Source organism: Ursus arctos, unplaced genomic scaffold, assembly GCF_023065955.2.
Source record: "Ursus arctos isolate Adak ecotype North America unplaced genomic scaffold, UrsArc2.0 scaffold_6, whole genome shotgun sequence".
In the NCBI taxonomy this organism is placed as follows: domain Eukaryota; kingdom Metazoa; phylum Chordata; class Mammalia; order Carnivora; family Ursidae; genus Ursus; species Ursus arctos.
In genome coordinates, this window is record NW_026623078.1 from 59,802,703 (window position 1) to 59,821,237 (window position 18,535).

Sequence of the window (18,535 nt, forward strand, 5' to 3'; positions counted from 1 at the left end):
GCTCAGGGCGTGATCCCGGCGTTATGGGATCGAGCCCCACATCAGGCTCCTCTGCTATGAGCCTGCTTCTTCCTCTCCCACTCCCCCTGCTTGTGTTCCCTCTCTCGCTGGCTGTCTCTATCTCTGTCGAATAAATAAATAAAGTCTTTAAAAAAAAAAAAAAGACAAGGTCCCAAAGAAAAATGCTTCTTTCCTCGTGGAGCTTGGGGGCTAGCACAGCGGCACCTGGAAGTATTTGGTTTTCCCAACCTGCAAGCTCCCCAGTCCTCCTACTTGTGGGTTTTTATGGAGGCTTCAATAAATAAACATGATTGATGAATCATTGTCCATTGGTGATTGATTGAATCTCAAACCATTTTCCCCTCCCTGGAAATGAGGGGATGGGGCTGGAAGTTCCAACCCTCCATCCAGGGTTGAGTCCCCTGGCAAGCAACCCCCATCCTTGGAAGTTCCTAAAAGTCACCTTCATTACATAGACCCACTTGTGGTGGAAAGGGACTTGTTATGAATAGCAATACACCCATTTCACCTTCATGGCTCTAAAGTGTTTCCAATAACCAAGGACAGGAGGCCAATTATGACAAAAGATGCTTTAGTCACTCTTACCGCTTGGGGAATTCCAAGGGTTTTGGGAGCTGTGAACCAGGAAAGGTGGATGAAGACCACATACATATGTGAAATGTATTTTGGTCATCTGAATGACCAAAGATATATTGCTTATAAATCACAATATCACAGTCCACCTGCTGGTCTTTGAACAAAAATGGTCATACCTGTCACAGCACTTACACTTAGTGTAGCACCTATAGGACAGATAGAGCAATAGTACAAACAAAATATGCCTAACATTTGGAGAATATGGGATAGATTTAAAGAAACAACTCATTTGTCCTACAAAACCATTACAAACAGTTATATATTCTTCTACTAGTTTATTCTTTCTCCCTCTCTGTCTACAGCTACTTGTACCTTATGATAAACTGAATGAGCAAATATATATGTATTTCTTATAAAACACAATATCACAACATGTAATTGTAATGACTAATAACATGATTCCTATAGATAAAGATGCATTTCCAAGCATTATGGAACTGCAAAATTCTTTGATTTTATATATCTTCATTGTAGGATATAATGCTGACACCTGGCCGTAGCAACAGCATAGTTCCTTCATGATTTTGTCTCTGCTTTCTTGTGTGTTTTCCCCCCCTCAGGCATTCTGTTTGATGCTGTAACTTTCAGAGATATCATACTATTTTTAGTTCCTTAACGTTGAAATATTCTGTCATGTTTTCACATAGTGCTCTTCACTTAACATGGGTTCCAGTGTCACTTTCTGTGGAGTTCCCTGACTCCTGTAGGGGCCAAAGGCAGGCTGCCCCAAGATGAACCACTTTGGCAAAAAGATCATTTTTGAGTTAAAAACAATCAAAACCCAGCAGATTCCAGAAAAGCTCTTTACCTCTCCCTCAACTGCCTAAAAATAATTTAGATGGAGGAAGAAAGGCTCCAGGAAGACAGCTATCACCATAGAGAACTACATTATTATAAGAACCAGGTATGGTGGACAAGGAGGAACTTAACAAGGGCTGTTTGATCAAAGCCCTCTATGTCCCATGGTTTTTGGATGGCCCTGAAAGCATTTGTTTACCATGTTTACTCTTTTACATCTTCCTATAAGTTCCATTCCTTCTCTTTGAAGTCCCAGACCCCTACCCTCTTTTTCCTAGTTCAGAATGACCTATATATACCTCATTTTGCCTGACTGTCTTTAGAATTTCATGTCTGTGTGCGTTCCCTATATGTATGAAATTAAATTTGATTTCTTCTTGCTAATCTGCCTCATGCCAATTTGATTCTTAGTCAGTGTAGAAGGACCTTGAAGTGCAGAGGAAATTCTTCCTTTCGAAACTCCCATAGGAGGACTAAGGGACTTTCTCTATGTTTCCAATTTACCTTCTATTTATCTGCATTATAACTGTTATTACTTTGGTGTAATTGTCATTTGTACACATCTGTCTCTCCAATATATTTAAATTGGATGAGAAGAGGAGTCTTACTTTTACATGTATTTTCATTATTTTAATCTTATAATTTGCACTAACTTTAGAAAGCTATATAACATAGCCAACATAACTCTCTTTTGATGCATCAAATGATGATCTATGTTTTGCTAATAATGCCTAACAAGTGTTTTACCTTAAGTTTTAACCACAGAGCATAAAATAAAACAATAATTCTTTTATTTTATGAGTATTTCATTTAATGATTTTTTTTAAGTTTTTAAGTAATTCTTCTTCATAAAGCATTCATGTTGCTAGGTACCATTCTACAGCCTTGTTTCCTGGGTCATTGGCTATTTTTCCTTCTATTACTATTTTAGTTAAGGAATTTTTTTCCTGTTATTTGGCATAATTTCATCATGCCACAATCTTAATGTAGAAATTCTTTCAAACATATCTATCTCTACTTCATTTTCTTAAAGAAAATACGAGAGTATAGTTTAAAGTATAAAAGTATAGTTTAAGTATAAAACAGTATGTTTATCTTTTCCAGTGTCACATCATGAGAAAAGCATATGATTTTTAGACTCTATATTCTTTAAAAGCAGGACTCCTTTAGGAAACAAGTATATGACTTTTCAAAAGAGGTTCAGCCATGAAAAGCAGTGTCTGTGGAAATCTCTTTGCATTATCTGCCCCAGAATCCTAACATTTAGTGTTTCTATGCTGTTTTGTTTTGTGGTTTTTTGTTTTGTTGGTTTTTTGTTTTGTTTTGTTTTTTGTTTTTGGCTTTTGGATTTGCTCCGAGCTGAATCCTCTTTTTCTCTCAGGACTGCAGTGCCTCTTCTTAATTTTACATCAGTTGTCTTTACATCTGCTTCTAGTCACATATTTAAGATAGATTAGATCCATGTAATATTGTTACTGAAACAGCCAAGTTTGGCTGGTCATCACTGAAAAAGCCAATAATCAAGAGACAAGTTTTGACTGGAAAGGAATATGAACCTTATTCGGAGTCCAGCCACATGGGGAGAAGGCGGACTCTTGTCTAAAAACCAACTCCAAGGTTTCTGCTTGGCCCAAAGATTTTTAAAGCAACCTTAGTCAGTTAATCAGTAAAAGGGGAGCACATTGGTCCATAACACTTCTTGATTGCATGCCAACTCAGTAGTATGCCAGCTATATGTTACTGTGGTGCTTGGAAGGTGTATATTGGTTCCCCAGTGATGGCGGGGAGATAGTCCAAGAGAATTTGATTCTGAGTCTTTCTGGGAAACAGTGCATGATCTACAGATGTACAAAGAATGGTTTAGTTAATCTGTCACTAGGGCTAGAGGTGCTTGCTAAAACTTAGAGACTACTGAGTTGGCTGGAGGGACCAAGGCAACAGCTTCAATATTGACAAAAATAATTTGTTTTTATGGTTAACTATTGGATTAACTGAACTTCCAGTTTCCATAAAGGATATATACAGTGTGACTTTTATTTAAAATTATAAAGTAAATTAAGTTAGGAAAACAAATTGATTCCCTTTGCTTATAATTTTCATAATGGTGTTGTTTGTCCCCGAGGCTGGAAAGTGCACTCACATATTAAGGAAGGGAAATACTCCCTTTTACAAAAGCAAGTTTAAAAGTAAGGACATGCTACTTTAAGCACTCTGGAATTTTATGCATTTGCTAATGATCGTAAAGAGATGTACAATAGATCATTTCCAGGGTTGAAGGTTTGCCCCTTTACATTGATGAAAAGTTATAGAGGCATCATACTAATGTCACAAGTAATGGAAATCATTTCTAAACTTGGGGAGGTCAAATGTGGTTTGTAGTAAGTAAACTGCATTTGCTGAATCAAGTTTTTCAATCTAATTAGTTTAAAGGCTCTGTGTATACCTTATGACCTTTGAAACAGTTATCCATTTGAAAGGATTTTTGCCCCCTAGACCTCTGTGAACTCTTTTCAGTATATGACAAATTTAATATATAAAATCTTTCCAGACTAACTTTTTTTTCTATTCAAGTTTTGGTCAAAAGATAGTACTTAGATCAGGAAGACTACAGATAATCTGAGAAAGCAGCCTGAATTTTGAAAATATCAATACATTTTAAAATTTATTATCTAAGAAGCAAAATAAAGATAAGATCATGGATCAGGCAACAGTAAATAAGCTCAAAAATCTTTGTTTCCAGGCTCTATGAGCTTTGGAATTTCTTTTTGCCAAATCAACTTGACCAAACTTAAACTGCCAAGAACAAATAACATAGATAAGCCATCAGAGATGTCATTTACCTTTTTTCTCTTAGAATATAAACCTATCTCAAAACTTTGAACCAAGGCACATAAAGAGTTATCCTAGAAGGACGGTGAAGTTACAATTTTACACTAGGCAGAAATATATGAAAATTCTTTGAGCTTGCAAGTTTGAAGGAGTATTTCAGAACAACTGCTTAGAACTCTTGACAATGTTCAAAATACAGAGATTTGTGGTGGAAAATCCTGGTATTTGCCGTAGTTTCATCAGGTGTTTACATAAAGAAAGTATATCATTGTTTCCTTGAAAGTGTGTGTATGTGCTCCACATGTGTGACTTACCTTTCTACCAGAGAAAGGAACCAAAATATCAGCTCTTGTTATTAGTTAGCACTCTCTACATACATCCTTCCAAACTTTTTCTTCTTTCTATATCTGTTGTCTTGGTGAATGATTCTATCAACCATAATGTGACCCAATTAGAAAGTCTGAATTATTTACTTTTTCTCAAAGACAATTAAATAAAACTCAGCAACTGGGAGGTCTTCACCTTTTGGCTATAATGGAGCAACTTCAAATAGACTAATCCTCCTGAAAACAATATTTTTGAAATCTGGACAAAATATAAAATCAACTGATTGAAGCATCAGAGAACAACCAAAGCAGTAGAACTAAGAAGCTAAGATTCCAGAATAAAGGATAAAACTTTGAGGTGAAGCTCATATTTGCCTCCATTTTGCTCCTGAAACATTTGCCTATTTCTGCTGAGGACAAAATAAGCTAAAAGTCATAAATTCTGAAACTTGCCACAGTTTAACTGTGCAAAGCAGCCAGGATTCAAAGTGTCAGTAACCCAGAGAGAGAGAAGTTGGAGAAAAGTAAACCTGACACTTCTGTCACAATTTTTCTTCAAGGCCAACTTCTTACTACTCGTGCATGGACAAGACTCCAAGAAGCAAGCAGAAAGCAGTTGAGAAACTAAAAAATTAAGCAGAGACTTGAGTGGTCATGGGATGTTGAAGAGACAAAAATTCTATGTTGACAAATGGAGCAAGTCCCCTAGATTCTCAACTAAGCTCTCTGAATACCTCTGGAGACACCCTATGCAGCTATGGTAAGTCATTGCAACCAAGGAGGGATAGAGTTCCCCACTTATTAGCAATATGGAGATAGGGTAGTTCCTGTCTATTCTCAAGCCAATGATTTCAATTTCCATTAACTCTGCAGACCTCTAAAAACCTTCTAATTATGTTCTCCATCTTTTTAAAATTCAGCCATAATTTTGTTCTTCCTATTGCTTTGTGGAATCAGAAGAGCCACTGAAAAATTGGATGTTGGGCCAAAGACTCAGGCAAATTTGGGTAATTTTTTATTCTTTACTTAACTAAGATGAGGTTATAAGGTGGCAAAACGACTATTTGCATTTTGGGAGGAGAATCTGGCAACTTTGTTCTCTGTGGTGGAAAAAAACAAATACATTATCACGTACAACAGAGCGTACTTGGAAAGTAAGTTTCTCTGATTACATAAGCTTCCATAGACAATATTATGAAGGCTGTGGAGAATTCAGGAACTGCCGCTGGGGTGCTGTCATTGATGATTCTGAATGGACTAAAAAGCATTGATAAACTCAAATTCCTATATTTGTACAGTACAAACAGACTGAAAATCAGGTGCTTTTACTGATTATGCTTAAGGAGTCTTTGTTATCTTTGAGTTACAGTACAAAGATACTGGAAAACCAAAGTTAGTGTTGGGAGGAAAAGGATGAGCTCATTTTCAGTTTTACGGGGGATAATTTTACTTTGTCAGGTTAGAGCACTTTTGAAAGAATGAGATATAAATGTGAATTCTGGGCAGCAAAGAGGATTGAACATACTGAATCTTTGTAATTTCTGATTTCTCTGCATTTCTATATACTTTGGAAAAGCACCTCAATTTTCTGTTTGGGGATATTACCCACCTCCCAAGAGTATATAGTTTTGGTGGAAAGTATGGGAGGTATGGGAAGAGTATATAGTTTTGGTGGAAATTATGGGAAGTATGGGAAGATGGAGGAGATGATCCTCCCTCTGCTACTCTATTACTGCCATGGGGGAGGCTGCAGGACCTACATTTGGCCAGTCAGAATCTCTGTTCTCAGACTGTAGCCTTGGAGTGAGTGGAGTGAGTACATGGATGACGGGAATCATTGGACGTCATGTACATAGCTGTAGTAGGGGAGAATGGTGTCCTCAGTGGACCATTCTGCAAATGTCCAGATTCTGTCTTTCTGATGTCTCAAACCTCAGGTTGTCATTTTTTTTTCTCTGTTTCCATTATTGGTAGTCCTTCAGCTCCAGTTGAACCAGAGAGGATCCAAATGTCTTTTATTAAATTTCTTTTTACTTAATAAGGCAGAAGTAACTTTTACTGCTTTTATCCAAGAACTCAAATTGATGCCTATATATTTCATAGGAAATGAAAGAAAATCATGTGAAATAATTCACAGAAAGTCTTAACATAATGCCTGCTATGTAAAAAGTATTGATTAAATGTGTGTTATCAATTTTTATAATCACTAGAATAATGGAAATGACAATTGGAATTTTCTTAAGTTCAATGAAACTTACGTATTTTTACACAGTAGAAACTTAAGTCATCATCTTTTACCCCAGTTAGAGTTCCAAGGTGTATGTACTTAGTTCAAGAAGTCTAATTTGATTTAGACTCTCAGTGCCTTTTCCACTGTCCAATAAACCCTTTAAAAATTGGCACTGGACCAGAAGGATATGGACCTAAAAGCTTGTAGGACTGTGAGAGACTATAATCTACCCTTAAGTAACTGACAACTACGTATCCTAATGGAACCATTCTCAGTCAGCCATTCTGCTGAGAGTAACATTTGTCTCCAGGTTTCTAGTCTGAAGCTAAAAGTCAAATATGGTGGATTAACTGCTTTGTTGTAAACTGCATGAATGCTGAGTCAGTTAGAAATCCCTTAAAGACAGTTTGGGTTCCTCTTTTGCCCATGAATGCATTTTTCTCTTTAGATATGTTTTCACATGCTAGAAACAAGGTTGAGACGTTCTGACTGATTATTTCTCACTGTCCTTAGAAGAGAGGGACTTTCCAGCACAATATCTAGTTTAATATATTATAGAAAATATTGTGCACATTTTCATTAAACATAATTATACAATTTTTAAATAGTATTTCCAATGCATGTTTTATTTTCCATGAATGAGATTATAATTTTCTAAAAGGGGGGATATCATTATGTTGTTAGATGAAAACTAGCTTTCCAACTAAAGCCAAAATTCCCAATGTCTTCTCTAGTCTTTATCTTTCTGTTAAGAGAGAGTAATTATTATGACTGCAGAGTGGAATGTAGGTAGAGGCAAAAAAATGGGCTTAGGAAATACATCATAGTTTCTTAACTGAGTCATTTGGTATATTAATACGAGACATCTGTATAAAACAATCCTTATAAGTAATAAGTACAAAATATAGTCATGTGCTAAGTGTTACTAAGAACAAAAGAAAGTAATCAGTTCTTCCTGGGAGTGGGTTTGAAGGAAAAGCCTTTCCAGAGAGTTGAGTTCTCAGTTGCACCTTGATAATTAGTAAGTGATTGCTTAGACAAGGGCATTTCCAGTCTTTAAAAATAGCATTATTAAATGGTATAAGGTCATAAAAGTGAATAGATTGCTCAGAAATTGAACTAGCCAAGTGTGGCTAAAGTGGTCAGAGTTCAATGTTGGGGCAGGGTGTGATGGGGATAAAGATGGTGAAATAAGTTGAGAGAACTCTGAAGGCATGGTAGAGAACTTAAGCTTACTTTGCAGGCGGAGTTATATGCTGGAAGTAACACCGTTCTTTTTTTTTGGGGGGGGGGTCCTTTTCTTAATTTAAATTCAATTAATTAACATATAGTGTATTATTAGTTCCAGAGGTTGAGTTCAGTGATTCATCAGTTGCATAGAACACCCAGTGCTCATTACATCACATGCCCTCCATAATGCCCGTCACCCAGCTACCTCATCCCCCCAACCCCTCCCAGCAACCCTCAATTTGTTTCCTACTCTTAAGTCTCTTATGGTTTGTCTCCCTCCCTGATTTCATCTTGTTTTATTTTTCCCAAGTTTGTTTCTTTTACTAACCAGAATCATGCTGTATGTATTATTCTTTGATGTGCTTGTTGGAGATGTTCTCAGCTTAGCACAGTCCTTTTATCCATTATATATTCCACATAAATAGTGTCACTGTTTGGGTTGCTTCATTTTGCTGTTACAATTATGCCCACTTTTGTGCTCAACTAACACCACAGGCAACAGACTCTGCCCACAACAGGCAGAGAGCCATTGCAGTCTGGACTAAAGGCAAACACAACTCCGCCACAACAGTAGGACACCCCTGTAGCAACACACATGGGAGACACCCCTGAAGCACCATTTTCTGGTGAAAAGGAGACATTGCATTGCAGGATCTCTTCTTCATAAAACCACCACTTTCAAGTGCAGGAAACATAGCTGACTTTCCTAACACATAGAAACAGACATAACAATAGACAAAATGAGGAGACAGAGGAATATGTCCCAAATAAAAAAGAGCAGAACAAAATTAGAGCAAGAGAGCTAAGCAAAATGGGGATAAGTAATATGTCTGATAGTGAATTTAAAATAATGCTCATAAAGATACTCACTAGAATTGTGAAAAGAGTGCAGGACCTCCCGAGACCCCCCACCAAGAGATAGGAGATGTAAAAAGAGCCAATTAGAGCTAAAAATAGACCACCTGGAATAAATAGTAAACAAGAGGAAGTACGAAAATGGATCAGCCACCCAGAGGACAGAGTAATGGAGTGTAATCAAGCTGAGCAGATGAGAGAGGAAAAAATGAAAATATGCAAAATGAGAATAGACCCAGGGAAATCAGTGACACTGTCAAGCATAACAGTTGCATGATAGGGATCCCAGAAGGAGAAGAGAGAGAAAAGGAGGCAGAAGATTTGTCTGAGGAAATAATAGCTAAAACCTTCCTGAACCTGGGGATGGAAAGAGAAATCCCAGAGTTTCCCAGAAAAACAACAGTTAAAAGCAAAACCAGCCACGTCCCTGTCATGCACAATGCCATTGGCTTGTGGGTCCCAAATTCACAGTCCAGCCAGCCTCCTATCTGAGTCAGCATGCACAGCCTGCCACTTGCTCAATGCCAAGTCAATACACCTTCACCTCAGATTGACAATGGCTCAAACTGATACTCTTCCCCTCAAATTCCAGCCCCTGTGCTCAAGTTTGTGCACAAATGTAGCCCCGTTCTCTTTGTATTCTAGAATTGCATAATAAGGCAGCTCTGCTTCAAAGATACTGAAAACATACTCAAGAGGATTAAAACAGGAATGACACAATCCAATTTGTATCTTAGAAAGATGACTCTGGCAAGAAAATGGATAAGGGGGTTAGACAGTGCTGTCTAATAAAAATAGAATGCAATCCACATATGTACTGAAATTTTTTTAACTAGAAATAAACAGATAAAGTTAATTTTCATATTTTATTTAACCCAATTTACCCCAAATATTATGATTTTAATATGTAGTCAATATAAGCAGTATTAATGTGATATTTTATATTTTCCTTTCCATATTATGTCATCAAAATCTGGTGTGTGTGTTTGAATTCAGACTAGCTCTGAAATTTCAAGTGCTGAATAGCTACATGTGGTTAGTGGCTTTCGTATTGGGTAATGAAGGAAAATGAATAAAGACGTGGAAGTGAATGGGTCAATGTTTTAATAGAAGAGATAGCTAATGAGGATTAAAACTAGTGATAGCAATGATAATGGTGAGAGGAAAACCAAGAGATATTTAGAAAATGGAATCAATGGAAAATGGTAATGGATTGAATATTGTAGGTGAAGGAGTAGAAAAAAGTAAAACATCTGAGGTTTTACTTTGGTTGACTGCTACAAAGGATTAGGTTTAGCAAAAAAGATGGTGAGTTTGGATTCATATATTAACTTGAAGACAATTTAGATATTTTCAAATAATATATGAATCACAGGAGCAAAGATTTTGGAGCTATTGATGTAAAAGTTGAAGTTACTCCGTATGAACAAATGAGGGCATTCAGTAGTATAGAGAAAGAGAACTGGAATGGAACTCTCAGGAATACCAACATATCTAATATTTAATGATATTCCATAAAGAGAAGAGCAAAAAAATAGGGAGAGGGAAATAATTATCTGAGATATGGGATAAAAAACTGGTAGGAAATTAACTAAAGGAAGAAATTTTATAGAAGGAAACAGAAGATCAACAAGTATGAGAACTAAAAAGGGAAAATAAAGGTTAGTAATTAGATCAATTGTATTTTCAAAAATCACTTGCATACTTTTGATTTCTACATTTGTATTTCCATAGAAAGTGAAAGAACTGGTATTACTGACTTTCTAGGGTATGTGCAGTGGTAAACTAAGATGCTCCAAATATCTTAACACTGTTCACCTTCTCTACAAACTCAGGGAGGGCATGTCAGTCACTTTAATGATGATGCTTAACTAACTAAAGTTACCTGGAAAGGTCACCTTACCATTAAATGCCAGAGCTGGGATGGAACCTGGTTCTGTTCTCAAAATCTTGTGTTTTTTCTCCTATATCATATTGTATTCCCCCAATTCCTGCTGGGTCTTTGTCTCCCAGTTGCCCTTCTTTGCTATTAAAATCGTTATATCTTGTTATCTGAAGAAATTCTGAGCAATAGAAGCTGGGGGAAATAAGATTGCTGGAGAATGAAACCCTTAATATTGAGCAGAGCACCAAAGGTTAAGGAAAATACATCTCTCTAGAATCAAACATCAGGGTTACTTTTTCTCTGCTCCTACATTTGGAATGCAGTATGCAAGGCTGCACTTCCTGGCTTTCTTGAGGTCACCATGGTCTGCTAGTGCTATCCTCTTGAATAATGTATGTTTGGCACAGAAAATGACCTTATCTGCTGGTTAGCATCTTTTTTATTGAAAAGTTTATAGCATTCAAGTCAAACTGAAGAGTTTTTTTGGTAAACATTTGCTTTTCATTTTTATTTACAAATGACATTTTAAATTCATTCATCATAATATGCAATTTTAATAGGAATTATGGAAATATCAACACAAATCTATGTATCTTATGGATTGTTTGAATTTTTTTAATTGCATCAAGTAATTTAGTCTTAAATTTTTCAAAATGTGTGGGTAAATATTTAATGTGAGGATAGACTTTGTTGTCCCTGCCCAAGAAAGATCAGGGCTCCCTGCCAGCTAAGGCCACATCTGGTGTAGGCTTCTGGTATCAGGAAGTTAGAAGATGTTTCAATTGTATTATTAATTTAATTTGAAGGTGGCTCTTAAAGAGGATTTTGAGAAAAACAACCTGAACTATGTTAACAGTCCTAACCAAACTTCAATTGGAAATTGCAGAATTACAGATTTTATGGCTTTATGTTGCTGAAGAAAGGAGATAGTGGTATTCCACTTAAAACATAGGAAGATGCTATACATTACGTTTCCAGACGCTTAAGTCCAACCCCTGTTTTGTGCATATCCTTAAATGCCACGACTTCTTAAAACTGCCCCCTTTCTCTCCCATTAGATGTGATATCTTCCTATTCCTCTGAAGAGTAAATATTGAGAAAATTTTGTAATATGTTCTGGCATTATTCATATTCAACCTTTTATTGGAGGGATTGGTGTTCTTTTTCTTTCATGTGCTCTAATAGAGTAAAATTTTGAAACCATAACCATTTTCTGTTTTATTATGGGATGTGCTGTGGCATCTACCTTCTGACTCACACACACAGTGGGTGCTTGATAAAAGCTTTTGTTTATTTTTGAAATAAAGGTGTAAGTTAGTGTTGTCTTTTGGGAGAAATGAAGCAAGATCAATAATTACTGAGAACTGTAGCTCTTCTTACATACATTAACTGTATCCCAATTTCTTCTCTGGTCCCAGTTCCTACCATTTCCCTTCTTACACTTGATTCTCAAAGAATCAAGCTACATCGTGTCTGAAAATGTCTTGTATCTTTACCTTTGCTTGTGTTGTTTCTGCTTTTTTGATGTGTGTGTTTGTGGTGTGTGTGTGTGTGTGTGTGTGTGTACATGCATATGTATAAAGGTGGGTAGAGATGATATTATGAAGCAAAAATTATTTTTTATAAATAATAATAGCTAATAGTTACATAGTGCTGACTCTGTTCTTGATGCTGTTCTAAGTGCTTTAAAATATGATCTTACTTGATTCTCATAACAACCCTATGGCTTAGCTACTATTCGTATTTCCTTTTTTTTTCAAGATAAAAAAGCATGAGAGCAGAGAGGTCAATTAATTTGCCCAAATCATACAACCTGAAGTGACAGTATGGAAGGTAGCATCTGCAGCAGAGTCAGACCCTGGCAGAAGGCTTGTGCCTACTTAAGCTATGCCACCTGCCACCATACTTGGGATATTTTGGCTAGGATGAACCCTCCTGGTCCCAGACAGACAGACCATCCTTTTATCCATACTCTCTTTTTTTTGCAGAATTAATCATTTTCAAAAGCAAGTTTTATTAACTTCTCATGAGCTGACAAAATATCTTGACTTTCATTTCTCACAGAACAATAGAATAAACAAATATGGCATTTATGTATAAATGAAAATTGTAAATGAGCCTGCCATCCATATTTTCAAGCAATTTGTTATCGATGTATTACTTTTTATAAAATTCTTTCTAAAATGACCAATGAAGGAATTTTACAGTTACAGTCTTAGAATTTATTGGTATCTTTGATATTTCAAAATGATTGATCTGTTTTTTAGAAAATGATGTACAATAAAGCACATGGGATGTTTTCTATGTGTGGATTAAGAGCTAAACTATTTGGTTAATGTTTCTATAAAGGAGTTCCTTAAACCATTGGAAAATTCTTGTAAGAGTCAGTCATTGTGGGGCACCTGGGTGGCTCAGATGGTTAAGCATCTGCCTTCTTCTTGGGTCATGATCCCGCAGTCCTGGGATCGAGCCCTGCATCGAGCCCCGCATCGAGCCCTGCATTGGGCTCCCTGCTAGGTGGGGAGACTGCTTCTCCCTCTTCCTCTGCTGTTCCCTCTGCTTTTGCTCTCTCATGTTCTTTGTCAAATAAATAAATAAAATCTTTTAAAAAAGTCAGTCGTTGAATAGCCAGTAGAGCATGAGAACTTTATAGGTGTCTAGTTTAATACATCTTACGATAACCCAAGCTGTCTTAGTAGAATGATAAATTTTATTTAGCTTGTAGAGATAATCAGGTAAAATACTTTGAAATAGTTTATTCTATCCATGAAAACCAATTTTGTCATTTTAAAGATGTCAGTGACAGCACTTTTATTATCTTTTCAACAACCTTTTGAATGTTTTTCATTTAAAACTAATTTCTATTGGAACTTCACATTTTATTTTATTTTCTCTTAGAATTCTCAAAAAATATCTCGATCAAATGCAGTCTGTGTTTCTCTTGACTTTGCAACTTTCTAGGATACTTAAATACATCTTTTTTTTTAATCTGTAAAATGCACACTTAACATCCTGTCCTTTTTTTTTTCTGTTTAATAACGATAATAACACATATAAATAGATTAATTTGTGTTTGGTGGTTGAGACATGCCTAGATCACTCCTCCACACCACCTGGTTTGCTAATTCAGCGTATTCATTATATATAGATTTTGTTTTAATAACTTTCCTAGAAGCCACAATCTGTAGATAAGTTTTTTTCTATTGAGAATAAGATGGGGATATAAAACTTCAGAAACATTAGTTCTGCCTCAGTTATTGTGATTATTTTCATGAGATTAGTTTTCCTTAATTCTCTTGTTAAGCTTTCCTGTAATTAATTTTTTCACTGACCCTCATGGGATATGTCTCTTTCTTAATAAAAACCTCTTAAATACCAGTTACCTCCAATTTTCTAATCAAAATGTTTATACTCCTTAATATAGAGTGCATTACCCAGATCCCAATTCTCTCTAGCCCTAGCGCCCATCAGTTTCCTCTGATAATTGATTCCTGAGCAGAACTGCACCACATTTTCTCTGACAATTACTTGTTTCTTTGACTTTGTAAGTGTTGTTCCTACCTCCCAGAATACCTTGACTCATCTCCTTGTCTTGATAATCTCCTATTTATTCTTTAAAGTTCAGATCAAATGACACCTCTTCAAGAAATCCATTGCTAATTTCCTCGGATATAGTTGGCCATTCTGCTCTGTAACCAGCTATATCTTATGTAAACTTCTATTTTAGAAATTGACACCTACTAAACAGTGAGCTCATTGCAGTCAGGATCATATTTTATTCATTTTAAGTCTTTGGGGATTAATAGAGTGTCTGATACACTTTCACTACTGTAATAGTAATATTTCCAATTTAATAGTGCTTACTATGGACCAGGAAAGACACTATACCCGTTAGATGATTGACTTTATTTAATATAGGATCCCTGTGAAGTGGGCACTACTCACTTGCAATTCACTGATAGAAAAAAAGTCAGAAAGGTGGACTGACTTATCCAGGGTCTTATGACAGTGAATAGTGGAGCCATGATTTAAACACAGATCATCCGGCTCTTGAGAAAACCTCTCTCTTTACTCACCATGTAATAAGACATACCAAGAAACTTAGGGAATAGGGACTTGCTAGAAACAACCCTAAAATCTAGCATATCAAAAATTACTGAGCTTATTGATAGGTATCAAGAATAAAGACTGTAAGATTAAGTTAGTGAAAAAAATTGGGTTTTTTATTGTTGACATATAAAACTCTTAAAATGAATAATTATTTAGTATTCTAAGAAATTATTTGAATTTCCTGTTATGATAGGAAGTGAATACTCCTGAGCTTAGTTCTCAAGGCAAAAGAAAGTTTTTTAGAGTTTGACAGAATTGATTTGTACTTAACTTGGCAACTTAAGGGTTGCTCGACCTTGAATGGCAAAGCCTATTTCAAATGCTCACACACACACACACACACACACACACACACACACTCTCCACCAAGCATCCAGAAGCCCTGTACCCACCACTCCAAATGTCCAGACAGACACTTTCACCCTGACTTTGTAATCAGACAAATTTTCTCAGTCCAAGGAAACTTTAGAGATCAGAAATACGTTGTTTCCTTAAAGATTCTTTATTGTTTATCGGTCTTAATGTTTTGCCATCCTTGCCTTCTTGTAGTACTTATGGGAATTGAAATGGCAGTAATCCACGCTAACCTTTTCTTACAGCATGAAATGTAATTTCTACTACCACCCTCTTTTTTACTGTTAGTGATAGTAGGGTCAATTTTTTAAAAAAATATTTGTACTAGGGCACCTGGGTGGCTCAGTTGTTTAAGCGTCTGCGTTTGACTCAGGTCATGATCCTGGGATCAAGTCCTACATCAGGCTTAGTAGAGAGCCTGCTTCCCTCTCTCCCTCTGCTGCTCCCTCTGCTTGTGTACTCTCTGTCTCTGTCAAATAAAAAAAAAAAAATCTTAAAAAAATATATTAATACTGACTAATGAATAAGTGGGCAAACGTCATTGGGAGTAACAGCCATAAGATTTGCAGATTTTATAAATTTGTCCCAAACCAAGAAACTTCTGGAGCTGTCAAAGTTGGGATTATTGATCTCTGCTTGTCCTCATAATCATATCCATCAAATAGCTAAAATCTGTGGCAGGAGGTAAGACACTAATGATCTAAACAATCGGAAACTGGGACTTATATAGTATTCCTGCTGTAATGAGCAACTATTTTATTAAACATAATAAACATGTTTTTGTTTAAGTAATCATTGGTTGAGATTTTTATAGGTAAAACTAATAAGAGAAATATTAAGATTTTATTGCCTGTAGAGGACATATTTTATAGATATTGAGATGAATATTAATCTGATAACTGAGAGGTCAAAAAGAAACATGAATATTTAACTTCCTTGAGACTTTGATTCATGAGCTTTAAAATTAAAATGATAATACTTTCCTTTTAGAGATATTACACAGACAAAAGCAAAAATGTGCATACAGTGCTCCTTAGCACAGTACTTAGTACATTGTTGGAACTCAATAACATGTTAGTCTTCTTTCCTCTTAAGACAAACAATCAACATTGGAATGAAAGATGTTAACACAGACTTTTTTTTTTTTCTTCAGCTGTGGAAATTAGCTAAGAGCTTTAGCTATGATTCTTAACAGAAAAGTTTTGTAAGCCTTGGGCTCTAAAATCCTAGACTAAGCCTAGGACCTCAGAAATAGTAGGAACTAAAAATAAAACTTGAAATAAGTAGTCCCCTAATGAATGCATTTTTTCTTCATTTATATTTTTGTGTTTTGGTAGTTATGGAAAACAACTCTTCAAGAAATGACCAGGAGTAAGAAGAGCAAAGTGTAAACATTTCAGCTACATTATTGGCACATAGCTATTCTTAGTCTATTATTCACATGACATTAAAACATGAAACAAAAATTTAAAGATAGAGAATAGATCATTGCTTGCCAGAAGTTAGGGATGGGAAGCCTGATGGGGCAGGTATGGCTACAAAGGAGTAACATGAAGGATGGTACAGCTTAGTATCTTGATTTTGGTGATGTGAGGAAGCTGTGTATGTGATTAGAATTGCATAGAGCTACACATACACAAACACATAAATGCATACACACACACACACACACACACACACACACATATACACAAATAAGTGCATGTATAACTGATAGAACCCAGATAGGCTCTGTGGCATCTGCCAATGTCAATTTTCTGGTATTAATACTGTAATGACAACATGCAAACATAGAAGGGTGCTGGGTAAAGGATAGATGGCATTTACCTGTACATGTCTTTGTAACTGCACATAGATCTTTAATTATATCAAAATAAAAAGTTAAAAATTATGATAATAGGTGGAATGGTCAGGGACTTACTATTTTCCAACATGGAATGAGTACCACATATGAATTATATTTTTTAATTTTTACATCAATTTCAGTTAAACTATTCCCATTTCTCTTTATAAGTGAGGAAAATGATATGTTGAACAGTTAAAAACTTACTCAGAAGGAGATAGCCAATAGAAGAACCAACATAAGCAATATAATTTTAGCCCATGTTTTTGAATATTTGTAGCTAAATACAGAATTTCAGAGTCAACACCAAGCATTGCTTCTCATAAATCAGACAACCTGTCACTTAGATGATCAGTCTTCTCAATGACCAATTTTGTATGCATTGACATGTAGTGGTCCATATAATGCTAAATCTCCACCACTGTTACTTACTAAAGTTGATTCCTCAAAATTTATGTGCTGAGGTTAGTGGTGAGATATAGCTCTTTCCAGAAAGTCATTAAATGATATTTACCATCAGAAAACATTTACGAAGCTTTCTCTCAAATTAATTCTTGTCTGATCTGTTTTTATTACATATTAATGAAATTTTGTATTAAATATATAATGGCTATTAGAGCATGTTGGAATTAGTAGATGCAAAACTTTGAAAATACATGCTTAATGTGGGAAGAAGGAAAATAATTCCCAGTATGGAGATATGGTGAGCTATTTAAATGCAACTTATGATATTTAATAAAAATATGGCCAGCTAAATTAGCAATTTAAAATAGAATGTATTGTGGTTAAGAACATTTAACATGAAATTTGCCTTTTTAACAGATTTTTTAAGTGTACAGTAACTAAATTGTGGAAACAACCAAAATGTCCACTGAAAGATAAATTAATAAAAAATGTGGTATATACATACAATGTAATATTATTTAGCCTTAGAAAAGAGGGAAATCTTATAGTATGCAACATAGATGAAACTTGAGGAACGTTAAGGGAGATGATTACTATTGGTTTATATAGGAAAATAATTTATTCTTGGATGCTTATCCAAAATATTGAATGGAAGATTTTTCAGAAGTAAAATTGGCCTGTAAAGGAGGAATTCCATCTTTGTATACAACCTGAATGTGGAGCCAATGGCTAATTTAGCTGTGTGAGATTTTTACTAGTGTGGAGGGATGTGTGTGGAGTAATAAACATGATTGGCAATTAATATTCAACATAAATTTTTATTCACTTTACCAAAAATCAATCAGCTTTTTTTTTTAAAGACTTTTTATTTATTTGAGAAAAAGACAGAGCACAAGCAGAAGGAGGGGCAGGTAGAGGGAGAAGCAAGCTCCTCACTGAGCAAGGAGCCCAATGTGGACTCGATCCCAGGATCCTGGGAGCATGACCTGAGCCACCCAGCATCCAAAAATCAA